At 42.1% G+C, this 16,495-nt stretch overlaps 1 long non-coding RNA gene across 2 annotated transcripts; it reads left to right on the top strand.

Moving 5' to 3' along the window:
- Positions 1 to 12,600: 12,600 nt before the first annotated feature.
- Positions 12,601 to 16,046, top strand: LOC137495582 (uncharacterized). Of its 2 annotated transcripts, none has more exons than XR_011015475.2 (6): positions 12,601 to 12,943; positions 13,195 to 13,338; positions 14,063 to 14,179; positions 14,271 to 14,312; positions 14,660 to 14,746; positions 15,132 to 16,046. It is a non-coding gene; the product is annotated as an uncharacterized lncRNA (long non-coding RNA). The 2 variants fall into 2 exon arrangements; XR_012404314.1 differs by having other exon boundaries at positions 12,622 to 12,943; positions 14,660 to 14,790; positions 15,132 to 16,040.
- Positions 16,047 to 16,495: the final 449 nt, after the last annotated feature.

The raw sequence follows: 16,495 nt of genomic DNA, 5'->3' as shown, positions 1-16,495 counted from the left end.
TAGCCTGGGAGCCAAGTCCATGGACGTTCCAGGATAGTAATGTGATTGGTGACATTTAACAGAATAGTAAAAAATTAAATAAATAAGTGAATAACAGTAATGTATCATGTAACATGTGGAAGTACTGCGTTAGTAACGTATGTATTTGAAAATATGGGATATTGTACCTGTGTGTGTGTGTGTATGACAATGCAAAGTTAGATTGATAAGCATACAGTTTAGACATGAAGTTGACAAAATGTACATAACAAAACAATGACCAAACAGAAATGACTGTAAATACCAACATAAAGTTTTAAAGTGGGAGAGGGATGAGACCTAGGTGCAATAACAAAACCATAACTTAAGGAAGATGTATAGAGATTGAGTACTATTATGTGAGAGATGAGTTTAGAAGAGCCATGGGGTAATGTCCTTATCGCGAAATAGTTGTCCATCTATGAATAATTTGTCCACTGTAATGATTGCCCGTTTTCCTTCATTTATTTTTTGTTTTCTGATTGGAAAGAGTTGTTTTCGACGGTCGAGAATGTCCTTTGGATATTGTTCGTTAAGTCCGTAAGTTGTACCTCTAAGTTGTCTGCCTTGTTTTTGAACCAGTTCTTTGTGTTTGTAGTGTTCGAATTTTGCGATGATTGGACGGGGACGGTTGCTGTTTTGTTGCGAACGGATGCGGTGGACACGGTGAAAGGTGATGGTTTGTACTGTTTCAGCTGGTAGTTTGAGTTGTTTTGTCATAAAGTCCTTGATTAATTTTTCGGGGTCGTCTGGAGTTTGATCCGGGATACCTGTGAAGACTAGATTGTCTCTCATACTGCGTGTTTGTAAGTCCAAAATGTTTTCTTTCATCGATTTGTTTTCTTTAACAACGGAGGTGCGCTGAGTGGAAAGTGTATGAACCGAGTCCTTCAAAAAGTTGTTTTCCTTCGTGAGCGTGTCAATCTGTTCTTGACTAAATTCTAAGCTTTGACGGAGTTCTTGGAATTCTTTGTGAATGACTTCTATTAATGCGATTCGTGTATCAAGTCCGGAAAGTTTATTTTCAATTGAGCGTAGAATATCGCTTACCTCGGTGCAACAGGAGGGTGAGGATGGCGTTGAGTTCATAGTTAGCGGTGAATTAGAACGGGGTCTTTTGGAGATTGGAGTGAGGTTACCTTTTCTGTTGTGATCTGGCATGTTCATATTGCAGCAGTGTGTGTTGTAGAGTGCGTCGATATAGTCTTCTAGTTGATCCAGGATGAAAAAATGAAAAAAAGAAAATAGTCCAGATGTAGTGATATAGTCCAATTTTTGATAAGCGAGATCGATGATGATGAAAAGTGAGGAGAAAAAGTGGAGAAAAAATGGAAATAACACCAAAGTTGTTTGTTTGTCTAGCAGACGGACGCCGCCATTTTGGGTCAAGCACCAGGTCTCGTAGAATCTCGCGTTACTCTGTCATCTCCCTCTCGTTATCTTCCCGTTATCTTTAGAGATCACTGCCTGATCTCTAAAGGGGGTGGTAGGAACCTTGGGCACATAACCCGGGCGGGGTCTCAGGATGACGTGAGAGTAATCCAGCCCGAATTCCAGGCACGAGTCACTGACCGAAAATGCCTCCAGGTCCCCGACCCTCTTGATGGAGGCCAACGCAACCAGCAGAGCTGTCTTCAGGGACAGAAATCTTAGAGATACTGATTTGAGAGGCTCAAAGGGATCGGATCGCAAACTCGTGAGAACGAGGGCGAGATCCCAAGAGGGCATGAGAGGGGGGCGAGATGGATTAATTCGCCTAGCACCCTTAAGGAACCGGATGATGAGGTTATGCTTTCCCACGGTGCCGCCAGCTACCGCGCTATGATAAGCGGAGATGGCGGCCACGTAAACCTTGAGAGTGGAGGGCGACAGCTTGCTGTCCAACTTCTCTTGAAGGAAAGAGAGCACAACACTAATCTGGCAGTTTCGGGGGTCTTCTCTGCGAGAGACGCACCATTCAGTGAATAGACTCCACTTCAGGGCGTAGGCGCGCCTCGTGGAGGGGGCTCTAGCCTGAGTGATGGTATTAACCACCGCAGTCGGTAGGTTACCCAAGTCTTCCTCGCGTCTAAGGACCACACGTGGTGGTTCCAAAGATCGGGGCGAGGGTGCCAGATGGTGCCCTGTCCCTGAGAGAGTAGGTGTGGTGGGGAAGGCGTGATCGAACACCCAGAAAGGGGGGAGAGCAGGCGGAGACACCGGCGGCTGGTCAGTGGTCTAATCATAAATAATTATTAACACCTGTGTTTTCTAGTGATTGGGCCGGAGAGACACCTTCATAAGGGGAGGAGAAGGAGAAGCTGAGAGAGAGGAGAGCCTGTCGACCTTCAGACTCGACACGCACACATACACACAGAAAATTATAAATAAAAATTGTGCTTACCTGATATCGCCGACCCTGCCTTCTTCTTCCCCACGAAACGAACATTATTACAGTAGGTCCTCTCTCAAAGGGATCCGCCAGGGGAGGGCCGTCGCGAGGAGTGAGAGCTCTGATATCCAGGGGCCTCATGTATCAACGCTGCGTACGCACAAAAACTTTGCGTACGTCAGGTTTCACGCTCAGAATCGCTCACGTTTGGATTTACTAACAATGAACTGAACGTGGGAATGTGCGCAGGTTCACGGCAGCTTTCTGGCAGGCGTACGCACATTTTTTGTGCGTGTCTGTTTTATTTCCATTGGCGACTCCTAGAGGCAGTTGTGTTAAATTCTTCTCTACAAAGTGTCTGATCCTTGCAATGGCAGCTGTATGAGACGGGTTCATATAGTAGGTATGTAAGATTTCCATACCATACAGTTGACCAGCTAAACATTAAAGCACAATTTGCAGCGGTCGCCTGTTTTCCCAATGTAATCTGAGCTATCTACTGCACGCACATTGCTATAAAGACACTATCTGAAGATAAATTTGCATGCGTGAATCAGAAACATTTCCATTCAATAAATGTGCAAATAAAATATGATGCACAAACTTATTAATGATTCCTACTTGTCTTTCTCGTGATAAATAGTGGGCAAAATCTGATATGTAGCGGGAAAAAAAAGAAGAAAGAATTCATCAGACGCTGGATTCGAACCGAGATTGTGCTCAAATGTGTCAGTACATGATCATATGCTTCTTATGAGGTGCGCCACTGAGACTGGTAAGGGTACTGCAACAGTTTACAGATATAAATCACACTATTTCTTTTTCAAATGCACTCAGTGCGATGTTCAGACCCAACTGTGTTAACCGTATCAGCTAAACTCTCCCACTCTATTTTTTTCTTTTGTTGTTAATTCCGGAGAACAAACTTGCAAATAACACCGCTTTTCTCCGTTCTACCTCCGAAAGCAGCACCTCCAATTCACATTCTGTTCAAAGTTTCTCTTTTTGTTTGATTTTGCCTTTGCTTTTTCGTTGGGTTTTTCCATTAGCATAGTCATTAGCATATTCATACGGGGGAGGAGGCAGGGAGGGGTTTTGCGCTCGTGCATGTTGCGCTCAGTTTCACGTTCATTCGGATGTACAAAAGAATATGCGTGAGATTCGGCGTACGCAGTGTTTCATACATCTGAAATTTTTTACATTTACAGCTTTGTGCGTACGCAATGTTTTAGTAAGATTTCCACGCAAGTCTTCGTACATGAGGCCCCAGGTCCGGTTGGGCCAAAGGGGCGCAACTAGCAGAACCTGTTCCTCATCCTCCCTGACCTTGCACAGTAACTGCGCGAGCAGGCTCACTGGGGGAAACGCATACTTGCGCATGCCCCGAGGCCAGCTGTGGGCCAGTGCATCCGTGCCGAGAGAGCCCTCGGTCAGGGAAAAAAACAACTGGCAATGAGCGTTCTCGGTGGAAGCAAACAGATCGATCTGGGCCTCCCCGAATCGCGCCCATATCAGCTGAACAGACTCGAGGTGGAGTCTCCATTCTCCAGGGCGTAACAGCTGTCGTAAGAGCGCATCGGCTGCATGATTGAGCGGGCCTGGAACGTGAATGGCGCACATCGATTTCAGCCGCGGGTGACTCCAGAGGAGCAGACAGCGGGCGAGCTGAGACATGCGGCGAGAGTGCATACCCCCCATGCGGTTGATATACGCCGCCGCCATACTGTCCTGACCAGCACGTGTTGCCGCTCCAGCACCGGTAAAAAGCGGTGGAGAGCGAGAAACACTGCCAACAGCTCTAGGTGATTGATATGCCAATGCAACTGGGCACCCTTCCACAGGCCCGCAGCCGCATGCCCGCGACACACGGCCCCCCAACCCGTGTTGGAAGCATCTGTTGAAACAACAACATGGCTGGACGCCTGTCCTACAGGCACACCGGCCTGTAGGAACGAGGGGTCGTTCCAAGGGCTGAGGGCGCGGCGACACATCGCAATAACAGAGACCCGGTGTGTGCCCGCATGCCATGCGCGTCTTGGGACCCGATCGTGAAGCCAGTGCTGAAGTGGTCTCATATGGAGCAATCCGAGCGGCGTGACGGCGGCTGGGGATGCCATATGCCCCAGGAGCCTCTGAAAGAACTTCAGTGGGACCACTAGTTTGCTGTCGAGCTCCATCAGACAGTTCAGCAACAGGCGAGCGCGTTCCTCGGAGAGGTGCGCTACCATGGTGATCGAGTCCAGCTCCATCCCGAGAAAAGAGATCCTCTGCACGGGGGCAAGTTTGCTCTTTCGGTTGACCTGAAGCCCCAGTAGGCGGAGATGCCGAAGCACCTTGTCCCTGTGCACAATCAATTGCTCCCGCGAGTGGGCTAAAATCAGCCAGTCGTCGAGATAATTGAGTATGCGGATGCCCGCGAGCCGAAGGGGCGCTAAGGCACCCTCCGTGAGTTTGGTGAAGACCCGCGGAGACAGAGAGAGCCCGAAGGGGAGGACCTTGTACTGCCACGCTCGACCCTCGAACGCAAACCGCAGAAATTGGCGGTGGCGTGGAAGAATGGAGACATGGAAATACGCGTCCTTCAGGTCTATGGCTGCAAACCAATCCCGAGGACGAACGCATTGGAGAATGCGCCTCTGAGTGAGCATTCTGAACGGCAGCCTGTGCAGACAGCGGTTCAAAACGCGCAGATGTAGGATTGGTCGTGACCCACCGCTCTTTTTGGGTACGATGAAGTATGGGCTGTAAAACCCACTCTCCATCTCGGCTGGAGGAACCGGCTCGATTGCACCCTTTGCCAGGAGGGCAGCAATCTCCTCTCGCAAGACAGGGGCGGACAGGGGTATGACCCTGGAGAAATACACGCCCGTGAACTTGGGGGGCCGTTTCGCGAACTGAATCGCGTAACCGAGTCTGATTGTGCGTATGAGCCACCGCGAGGGGCTGGCCCGCGCTAACCAGGCAGGCAGAGCCCTCGCTAGTCATCGCTACAATCGCTGACGTACCAGCGGTGGGGCAGCGCGGAGTGGGTGTGCTGATCCGGGAAGCACGAGGGTCCCGCGGAAGAGCTGGAGGAGAGCGATTCGCTCTGGCTCCGCACCCTGACTCTGGAGAGGGGGCTGGAGGGCTGAGGGAAGGGAGACCGTCCCCCCAGCGCTCGTGAGCCACTGGCGAAGCACGTAGAATCTGCGAGCCGGAAGGCAGCGCGTCCCGGACTGGCAGAATTCGTGCTGTCACATCCGGGGAAGGGGAAAAGTGCTCTTTTATTGATGTTTTGGTGGCACTGAAAAGTACCGTTGTTATCGGGGCCCCGCCCTCCAGCGGGGAAAGAGCAAGTTTCCTCTTCTCCGGATGGCCTGTCTCAGGGACGCTTCGCGGTCCGTTTACCGGACTTAACGGCGCCCTGGGCAGGGGGGGCTGCCTGCTTTCGAGGTGGCCGGAGGCGCAGGCGGGGGCGGGGTAGCACTCGTTGGCGGGCGCCCTCGGCAAGGAGCAGCGGAGGTGGATGGCTCGGCGGGCGGAGCGGGCTTACGGCCACGCCGATAGATGACATTGCCCATCGCACCCGACTGCTCTTTCACCGCCTTGAATTCCTGGGTGAATTCACCGACAGTGTCGCCGAACAGGCCAGCCTGGGATATGGGCGAGTCAAGAAAGCGAACTTTGTCAACATCGCGCATATCGGCCAGGTTTAGCCAGAGGTGGCGTTCCTGAACCACAAGTGTGGACATCGTCCTCCCCAGCGCACACGCGGCGGACTTAGTAGTCCGAAGAGCATAGTCGGTCGCGGTGCGCAGCTCATGTAATAAGCTTGGGTTGGACTCGCCCTCGTGCAGCTCGGCCAGCGCCTGCGCTTGGTAGCGCTGGAAGGTGGCCATCGCGTGCAAAGCAGAAGCAGCCTGGCCCGCAGCCTTATAAGCTCTGGCTCTGAGGGAGGCAGACAACCTACAGGCTTTGGACGGGAGGCGGGGCAAACCCCGCCACGTAGAGGCGCCGCGCGGACAAAGATTGACCGCGATAGCGCGCTCCACTGACGGGATTGCCTCAGACCCCCTGGCAGCTCCGCTGTCAAGGGCGGTGAGGGCGGAGGTACACGCAGCATGGGCAGAGAAAGGTGCCCTCCAAGACTGCGTGAGCCTACTGTGCACTTCCGGGAAGAAGGGGACGAGAGGCTTCGAAGGCTTCGCCTTCTGGTCCTCTACGTAGCACCCATCTAGTCGGTCCAGCCGCAGAGCTGTGGGATGAACCAGCTCCAACCCCACGGCCGAAGCAGCCGGGGAAAGCACGGCTAACATGTCCGCTTCAGGATCCGATTTGATGGCGCTCACCTGCCTGGAGGAGGCGAGCGGGTCCGGATCTTCGTCGGACAGTGAAAGCCCACCCTCCAATGCCGCGGAGGACATCTGATCTCCGGTGTCAGCGAGTGTAAGAGCTACCATCTGGTTAGACGGATCACTCCCACTACCCGAAGCTTGGATGGAGCGCCGTGAGGAGCGAGAGGTCCGCGAGTCCGTGGGCGGCGGATTATCTCCCGCTGGAACCCTCAGATCTGCCCGAGCGCCCGCTGCTTTTTTAGAACAGGAGGCAACTGGGGTGGCTCGCTCTCTTACGAAAGTTAGCCGCGATCTTAGCTGTGCAACGGTCATGGCATCGCAATGACGACATGAACCGCCCGCGAGCACCGCATTAACATGCTGGACCCCCAAACATGCAATGCAGTGATCGTGTCCATCATCCGGAGCCAGGAAACCCCCGCATCCAGAAACGCACAGTCGGAGCGCCATCCTGAAAAGGACGTGCTGCACGACTGTGTTGCTCTTTTAGCAAAGTTTGCAACAATACGCACCGCTCTGGAGGACCGGACCCAAAGAACCACAGGCAAGGGAGAAACCCAGCTCGACCGTCTGCCACCGCGAAGACCCACTCTGGACCAGGAGACACACTCGTTTGCTCTGAAGTGTTGAACAGCAAGAGGAACCCTCATCGACTCACTCAGAAAGGATCTGAAGCGAAAAGGATGGCGTTTGCTGGCTTCAGGTGTGCTTATATGCTGGGATAATTGCCGATGCAGCACACCTGCGCAAGCTTACGCTGCCAATTAATTTTCATTCATTGGCCCGTTCAGTACTCTCCAGACAAGCAGCTTCTGATCCGAATCTCCCATTCGTGGATTCAATTAATCCACTCTATGGCACTGAAGTTCCCCAACCGAAGGGGAACAAAAGGAATAGCAGAGATGGCGAGTGGACTAATTTCAGACAATGTGTACAGGTCTCTTTTTATGTACTTTAAATACATAGTTTTTTGATAAAATATAGTCAGCAATGAGTAATTGTGTATTTCAGATGATCTGCAAATGTTTCACTATTCTTTTACTACTCTCATACAGTATCAGCAGCACCCCAAATCATAAGTATTAAAATCTCATGTAATGAATAAAAAATTGCTTAATGTGCTGTTTGAGAAGCATTTTGTCATACATTTTTTTTTTTTTTTTTTTTTTGTAGCAGTGAAAATACAACCATGTGATACAGAATTTCACGTATTTTTCCTAATCTAGAACTGGCTGATAAACATTTGCTTCAAACACAAATGTTTGTATTCAAGGTTAAGTTGTGTTCTATAAATTTTCATTTAAGGTTTACACCTGAAATTAAACAAATACTAACAAATAACCACTGATTATTTTTTTGCTGCTATTTCAAACTGCGGTAACATTTTATAACTACACACGATAAATCATTTATTAAGCATTAGCAAATAGTGAATTCATTGTTTGTTGAGCATTAACTCACATTTAAAATGTGCTTAATAATTGTTCTTTCATACACTGTTAGACCTTACCAGGTTTTTTTACAGTAGAATACTGGCAACACTGTTGCCAGCTACTCACTGTAAAGGTTCGGTTACAATAAGTAACTGGCAACAGTGTTGCCAGTTAATTACTGTAACTGAACCATTACAGTGAGTGGCTGGCAACAGTGTTGCCAGTTATTTACTGTAACTGAACCGATACAGTGAGTAGTTGGCAACAGTGCTGCCAGTTAATTACTGTAATAGAGCAGTAGTGGTAACTAACTGGAAACACACAGTTAATTACTGTACTGTAGTGTTACAAATCACATCATTATACTGCATACACATTAATAGTATGTCATATATAGTTATTGTTGTGTTACTAAAATTAATTAGTAATCTTACCTGTTATTAAAAAAATAGAAGGCATAAATCAATTTCAGACAAATTTATTTTATTGTTTTGGCACCAAACAAATAAATATCAGAAAATGTATAACAAAATTAAGAAATCAGCAGATATAAATATCGTCTTACAAATTACAGGCCTGCACAGTAAGGCTGCGGTCACACTAACGTTTGAGCATGCGAAATTCTGTCATACGGCAGTTAGACCGGGACTTTAAAAAGTGCAGTTAGACCGGGACTTTAAGCTGTAACTCTAATTAAACACACCTGATCAAACTAATTAAGGCTTGTTAGAAATCTACAGGTAATGTTGAAGGGTGCTATCACAAATGGACCTGTCAGATGAACGTTGCTGACATTAACATTAATTTTGCAGAATAACTGTACTTATCACTGGGTGACGATTTGTTATAATACGCTAAATGCATTATGTAAATAATATATATAATATGTAATCAATATAACTTATCTCTAATACAACAACAAACTCTGTACCACATCAGATGTCATTTTCTCGCTGTAAATGCTAGTGCGCACCTCGCACCTTTTGTTGTGCAATCTCGATGCGCACACATCCTGAATGTTTACAAACCAGTAATTCACCTATATTTTGTGGTTCTATTTTGACACTGTTATTTTTATTATTTACTTTAGGAAATTAAATGTAACTTTCCTTTCATGATTAAAGTTTTATCACGGTTCATGTTAACTTCTAGCTGACTCCAGTAACATGAATATAATAAGCATGTGAGGTGCTTTTTATAATCCCATCTAAAGAGCACCAACATAGTCCGAGCTGGACAAGATTAAACAATATTAAAGTCATTAACTGAAGTCTAAATGTACAGTCACAAATTAAATCTCACCAATTTTATATTTATAGTAAAACTTGTATTGAAAATAAGTCATTAATTGGTTTTCTCTGCTACAGAAACTAAAACCATTATGCACACACTAGATCAGGTTTGACACTGTCAATAGTGAAAGAAAAAGTAGAACAGATGCAGATGGACACCAAGATGACTTGAATAGAAAAATATCTGCTGAAAAACCACTAAAGGTTAAACAAATCAAGCTTGTGAATAATACAAGTAAAGAAATAAAAGGAAAGGCAGAGAAGGTGAGTGGACTCATGTCAAACAATGTGTACAGCTCTCATTTTTACATTAGGTACAAATACACATTTTCTGATAACATATGTTCAGAAACAATCAATTATGTATTTCAGATGATCTGCAAATGTGTCATGTTTATCCTACTGCTTTTGCAAAGCATTAGTGGCAACACAGATTGTGAGTATTAAAACCTGCTATACACTATAGACTGTGGTTTATAATATATTGCTAAATGTGATGTTTGAGAGGCTTTATGTGCAAAATTATCATTTTATTTTTGATTCAGTGATTTTTATTCTTAAATAACATAACTTAAAATACCCCCCCCCCCCCCCAAAAAAAAAAAAGATGCATTGTTTTCATTTTAATGCTTAAATGATCTTTATATATGTATATACAGTAGAAGTCAAAATTATTAGCCCTCCTGTTAAATTTTGATGATGCTAAATTAAAGTTATGGAAATCATATTAATCAGCGTTGTCGTTTACAGCATTGTCAAATGTACAAAGACAACGGCTGTTTCTTAATTTGCGTTCTTCAGTGGTCTTGCGTCCTTGTGTACTCGTGTAATGTCATTATCAGCTGCCAAAGTTCAGTTCCATTACTCAAGACCGCAAGTATGTAGCATGCCTGAAACTACCCGGATGTGTTCTTGATATTGAGGACACATCGATGCAGACTTGAGCACCGAACTCCCTCTAGAAGTCCCAGAAGTCATTGCGACTGAAGGTGTGAAGCACAGCATTTTATTTAGATTTATTATTAAAGTTCAGAGATATAATTTATTTACCCCAGGAACTTCCCTAAAGGAAACAGTGAATATAAACATTACCATAGACATCTTACTAAAGGAATAAAGATATTAAGGGTGTTTATTTGCTGAAATTCCTATTAAAATCTGTTTTATTTTTATTGTGCAACGTGTAATTATAATGTTTTATACATAGTATATATTTTGAAAAGGGGAAACCAATAAATCATTGTATGAACGCTTCAATGTTAAAATTATTTTCCATTTGAAATGCACGAAGGTCAGGTGAACATCAGGAAGAATGCATCATCTCATTTCTCACAGGACGCATTCTCTGTTCTTGTGGTCTCTAAAGTTCTTTCTTGCGAGGACACCTGGCAAGACCAGTCTCCACAAGAACGCAAGTTTGTCCTCTGCGTTCTTGGAATTGAGAAACAGCCAGTGTCAAAGTGCATCTGAGGCTGCAACTTTGCAATGCTTTAACATATTGACAGTGAACTTTAGATGTGTCATGGGCAACTCACAATGACCCCAACACATAAATTTGGTAACATCGCCACCTAGTGGTCATGAGTTATAAACCGTTCACTAACCATCAATAATGATTCATAAATTTGCTAATAACTTTAGACTGTGTATGTTTATTGTGATAAAATGGATCTCAACTTATTCCTTGGGTCAGGCCGAGAACATTGATAGCAAATATGCCATATTTGGCTAAACGTCCTGTCCGCCAAATTGTTTTAGTTCAAAAGTTCTTTTGCTAAATCCTCCTACACCGTTTACTGAAATATCACCAAATGTGACTCGAAACATCATCAGACCATGATGACCAAGTGTTGTGAAAATTTGTGTTAATAAGCGAAAGGATTTTGGACATATTCACACCAAACTTGGTGTGTGTTATGACAACCATGGTATGAAGTTATCTGCAGCGTTTCGGTGCACTACTCTCTAGTGGTCCGGAGATATAAAAAAAATTTCTGTTGTTTTTTTACAGAGTAAGTCAAAATTATTAGCTCTCCTGTTAAATATGAACTCTTTTACAGTTTGTTTTGTAGAAGGACTAGTAATAACAATCTCAAAAATTGTTGTTGCTTTTATTACAGCCAAAGTAAAAAATAAATAAATAAATACAAATTATTGGAAAATATTAGAGGAAATGGCGACGTAGTGGCGCAGTAGGTAGTGCTGTCTCCTCACAACAAGAAAGTTTCTCGTTCGAGCCTCGGCTGGATCAGTTGGCGTTTCTGTGTGGAGTTTGCATGTTCTCCCTGCGTTCGGGTGGGTTTCCTCCGCGTGCTCCGGTTTCCCCTACAGTACAAAGACATGTGGTACAGATAAATTGGGTAGGATAAATTGTCCGTAGTGAATGAGTGTGTATGGTTGTTTCCCAGAGATGGGTTGTGGCTGGAAGGGCTTCTGCTATGTAAAATTGTGCTGAATAAGTTGGCGGTTCATTCCGCTGTGGTGACCCCATATTAATAAAGGGACTAAGCCGAAAAGAAAATGAATGTATAAATGAATGAATTATAGGAAATCCAGTGAAAATGTTCTTGCCCCATAAAACATAACTGGGAAATTAAAAAAATAATACTTTTTGAAGAGTTTCGATAAATCAATTAACATTCCATTGTCTTACAGGTTTAAAATTTATATATGCTTCAGAAAATGCAGTGTTTGCAACAACTGACTCGAAGTTGTGTAATAAGGGTTTAATAAGTAAAGAGCAAGTACATCTAGACAACTCAATATATATCACTATATATAGCCTCAAGTAACAAAAACAAAAACAATCCAGATATCCCCAGTAGCAATATTACAAAAACAAAAAAAAAAATTACATTGGTTGAATATAAATGAAAAAAAGGTAGTGATTTGTAAATTTACTTTGACTTGTATTTCATTGCAGGCAATATAAAAAAGATTATTTAGTGCGTTCCTTATTATTTTTTATTGTTTTTTTTTGTTTGTTTGTTTTTGTTTTAAAATAAACATATATTTCAATTTTTGTTGCAACACAAGCTGTGTCTCATTTCAGAGGCTGCATCCTCCAAAGGATGCAGTCTTCAATGGTCAGTTTTTCAAAGTCCACACAAGCCAAGTGTTTTAAAATGAGACAATCTAGATCTACAGAGGACAGATCTTGTCACCTAGCAACCACACTGTTAGACATTTCTGTAAATTACACAGTTATTTACTGTATTTCACCCAGTGTAATACTGCAAATTCCTTTTACGGTAAATAACTGTATTTACCGTTGCATTATGGGAATTTAGTGTGACGTCGAACAACATATACAGCGATGTACTGTATTTGTAAAAATTCGTGTATTATACTGTATTTTCCACAACTGCTTCAACGCCACCTTGCGGCGATTCGACTACTCTGCACCACATTTTGCCTGAGGACCCTGAAGCAATTCTGGAGGACAATTTATTAGTGTGCCTGAAGAACATACTGGATTTAACAAACTTTACTCTGGTAAGCTGAGGCAGTGTTTCATTTTACAGAATGTTTTGTGGACGAGAATAGAACAAAGTAAAGTATAAAGTTGGCTATTATTATTTTCTCTGGCTTGGCGTTATTTCGCCCATTTGAGAAATATATCATCTATTAAGATGTTAACGTTACCTTTATTTAATTTATTACATTAACACTACTATTACTTTAAGTAAGACTGTTTATGACTATTAGCCATTGTTCTCGTCATATCTTTTTATTTATTTACATAGGAACCGGTGTTGCAGCGGGTTTTGGTTTAGGAGGGAACCAGAGGTATGCAGACAGTTTTGGAGGACACTTAGCACGAGACAACGGTCCGGCAGAGAGTGTTTTCCCCCAGAAGAATATGAATGAAAGACCAACAAATAATCCAGGTAAAAGCGCGTCTGTCTGTGCTGACAACACTCGACATTGATTTGAGCACCTCTATTAGCATTTGTTTGCTCGGCAACATTGGCTGAAGCGATCTTAAAATGGTAATGTTAACTGTTAGCTAAACTGAGCTAAGTTTATACTGAATTGGACTCAAACTCATTTTAACGTGCAACGTTTAACTTATATTGATTTATACTATATATATTAGATGTTGTGAACTTATTTTTCTCTGGTTTAGAGTAACTTATAATGTTAGCTTGAGAAAATAACATCGCGACGTAACCTATAAGAACGTTAACGTAAATCTATAACGTTACAATATGCATAGAGGTAAAGTTGGTTTTATATTCGCACATTCGTTCATTTAGAAGACTCTATACTGTTTACCATGTTACTTTGAATATTCGATCAGAATTAGCATGCCGTTATGACTTGAAATCAATATTAACACTGTTTATTTGACCGTGAGCATGTTGTACTTTGATAGTCATTAACGTTAGCTGCTAAAATGATTTCGCTATTTAGAGTTTGCAAATAATACTTTTATGAAATTAAATTATTAAGGGGGAAGTCTGAATCTGCTAATATAAAACCAATTTTACCTCTATGCATTATGCTAATAACCACCTTTTTGCTATTTATTGTTTGCTAATTATTTTTTTATCACAACTCTTGACATTTGGTTTAACATAATTGTTACCATTATATTTTTTTTCTGTTTAGATATGGCACTGGCACAGCAGCAGGTTTTGTCTGAAGAAACAAACAGCATTTCAGAGGAACATCTTGATCAGCACAGCCTTATGCTTAAAAAATAAGCAAGACCAGTAAGCAACCAAGGTAAACAAATAAAAAAAAGTTGTGTGGAGGTTGTGGATTGTAGCATGGTATTCTTATCTGTATTTTTGGCTTTTTTATGGTCTCAATATAGAATACTGGGAGCCTGCCTGTGCAAACTGGACCTCATACAACAGTAAGTACTGTACATCTATTTGTTTCTCAATATATTAACGTTACTTTTAATACAAAATGTGTCACATGTTTAGTTGCTAGCTAAATAAAAAAATCGTTTTCCCTTTTTTATTAAACCATTTAGTAGGTTTTTTTATAATATTTTATTTATAATATTTATAATATTATTTGTTTATAATATTTTTGAGCAGATTGAGGTCTGTCATGGGTCAGACATTTCAAAATACAATAATTAGTATTGGGATACATGCATTTGTCTATGTATTAAATGTCTTTTTCCCCATTTCATGTTGCCTAAATATTTTGTAATAAATAAAATAATACAATTTTTTGTATAAATAATTCCAGAGGATGAAACAAACTGCACAGCAACAACCAGAGTGTGCCAGAAGATAGCAGGAGAAGTACTGAAGAGAATGACAACCATGAACAACAGTGAGTTATCCTTCTTTCACCAGCTAACTGAGAACTTGGATTAGGTGAGACACTCTCAATAGTTTTATCAGTATTCAGTCAGTTTTAGTTTATTAGGAATACATAAAACAAATAGTCTAATCTGTCCTGCAGTGAATCAACCCATCACAAATGCTACAATGTTTTTGTAAAACCTTGTTAGGGGAAAAAAATAAACAGGACATTCTGGTTAGTTATCTTTTAAACATGGTAGTGAGCAGGTTATGAGCAGGAGCCAGTTGCTCAGTACCAGCTGAAAACTAGCCCAACCTAGCTGCCATGCTTCAAAATAATTAACCAGTATATGATTTATTTTTTTTAAACAAGCTTCTTCTATGCTCATGTTAGTCTGTTTGTCCTTATCCAGAGTTCTTCATAATCCTGGACTGGGCCAAATCCTGACCAGATGCTGTGGTGGTCATGGAGGAGTGAATCCTAAAAGACACACGTGATCAATGAGTTTCTGCATTGATCCAATGGGCCAGCCTGACCACCCGCTGGTGAACTTTCAAGCCTCTGGTGCCTAGATTGCAGCCTTGCACAAGTTTGGCTAGAGGAGAACTGGTCGTGCCCAACTGAGCCTGGTATCTCTCAAGGGATTTTATTCTACACTTTCGTCAGTTGGTGAAGTTTGTTCCATGCCACTGGATCACTTGGCTACGATTGGTGGATCGGTGGATTTGCTCTTCAGTGTTTGGACTTTCAGCAGTGACATTTACTGCTTCAATTCTGAAAACTGGACTGAAGCAGCTTTAATTTACAAGAACTTCTATGTTAAGCTGCTTTGACATCATTGATCTACATTGTAAAAGTGCAATAGAAATAAAGATGAATTGCATTTGAACATGTGAATTCAGACCTTGTTGAGCATTTGACACCAGAACTAGTAATATTTTAAAGTTGGGTTGTTTCTGAGTCGGCTAATAGTTACAAATATTTATTTTTCCAACAATATGCAATTCAGAAGTTTAAATTTTTATTGTACATGTATGTTCTAGTGCTTTGTGTGATTTATTTATTTTTTAATGTGTTGATTTTATTGCTTAATGTAATTTTCACACATTTTCCTTAAATGCTTTAAGCATTATTAATGTTTTAAAGAATGGAATATTTTGTAATTGTGTCTGGTTTAATGTCAGTAGTACTTAGTACAATTGGTTTTTTTTTCTCAACAATATGCAGGTCAGACACTTAAATTAGTTTTGTACATGTATGTTAATGTGCTTTGTCATTTTCAATGTTTTTTTTTCTTAAAATAAAATATTTTGAATGATTGAAATGTAATGTTTTTACACATTTTTAAGCTTGTTTTAAGCATCTCCAATGTTTTAAAGAGTGTTTATTTTGTTAATATTTTGTAATTGTGTCTTTTTTAGGTCTATAGTATTAAAATAATATTAATAAAATTATATTATAAAATATTTAGGACAAAATTAAAAGGTTTACAGTAGCTAACTGTTAACTTAGGTTTTTACAGTAGTTAACCATTTTCAGACACTACGGTAACATGCTGTAAACGGATTTACAGTTGTATACTGTAAATCTAAAATACAGTAACTTACTGGCAACAGTGTTGCCAGTAAGTTACTGTAAAAACCCTTTGAAATGTCTAACAGTGCATAACGATAAATGGTAATACAATTTGTATTATTCAATTTTTTCAAATTGACATTAAAACTTATTTTAAGCAATCTGAAAGCAAAGCAAAGTTTACAAAAAGCTGGAAATATA

The sequence above is a fragment of the Danio rerio genome, chromosome 1 (genome assembly GCF_049306965.1).
Source record: "Danio rerio strain Tuebingen ecotype United States chromosome 1, GRCz12tu, whole genome shotgun sequence".
Classification (NCBI taxonomy): domain Eukaryota; kingdom Metazoa; phylum Chordata; class Actinopteri; order Cypriniformes; family Danionidae; genus Danio; species Danio rerio.
The sequence above is the reverse complement of the archived record's forward strand: the minus strand, read 5'-3'. Positions and strand labels throughout refer to the sequence as shown.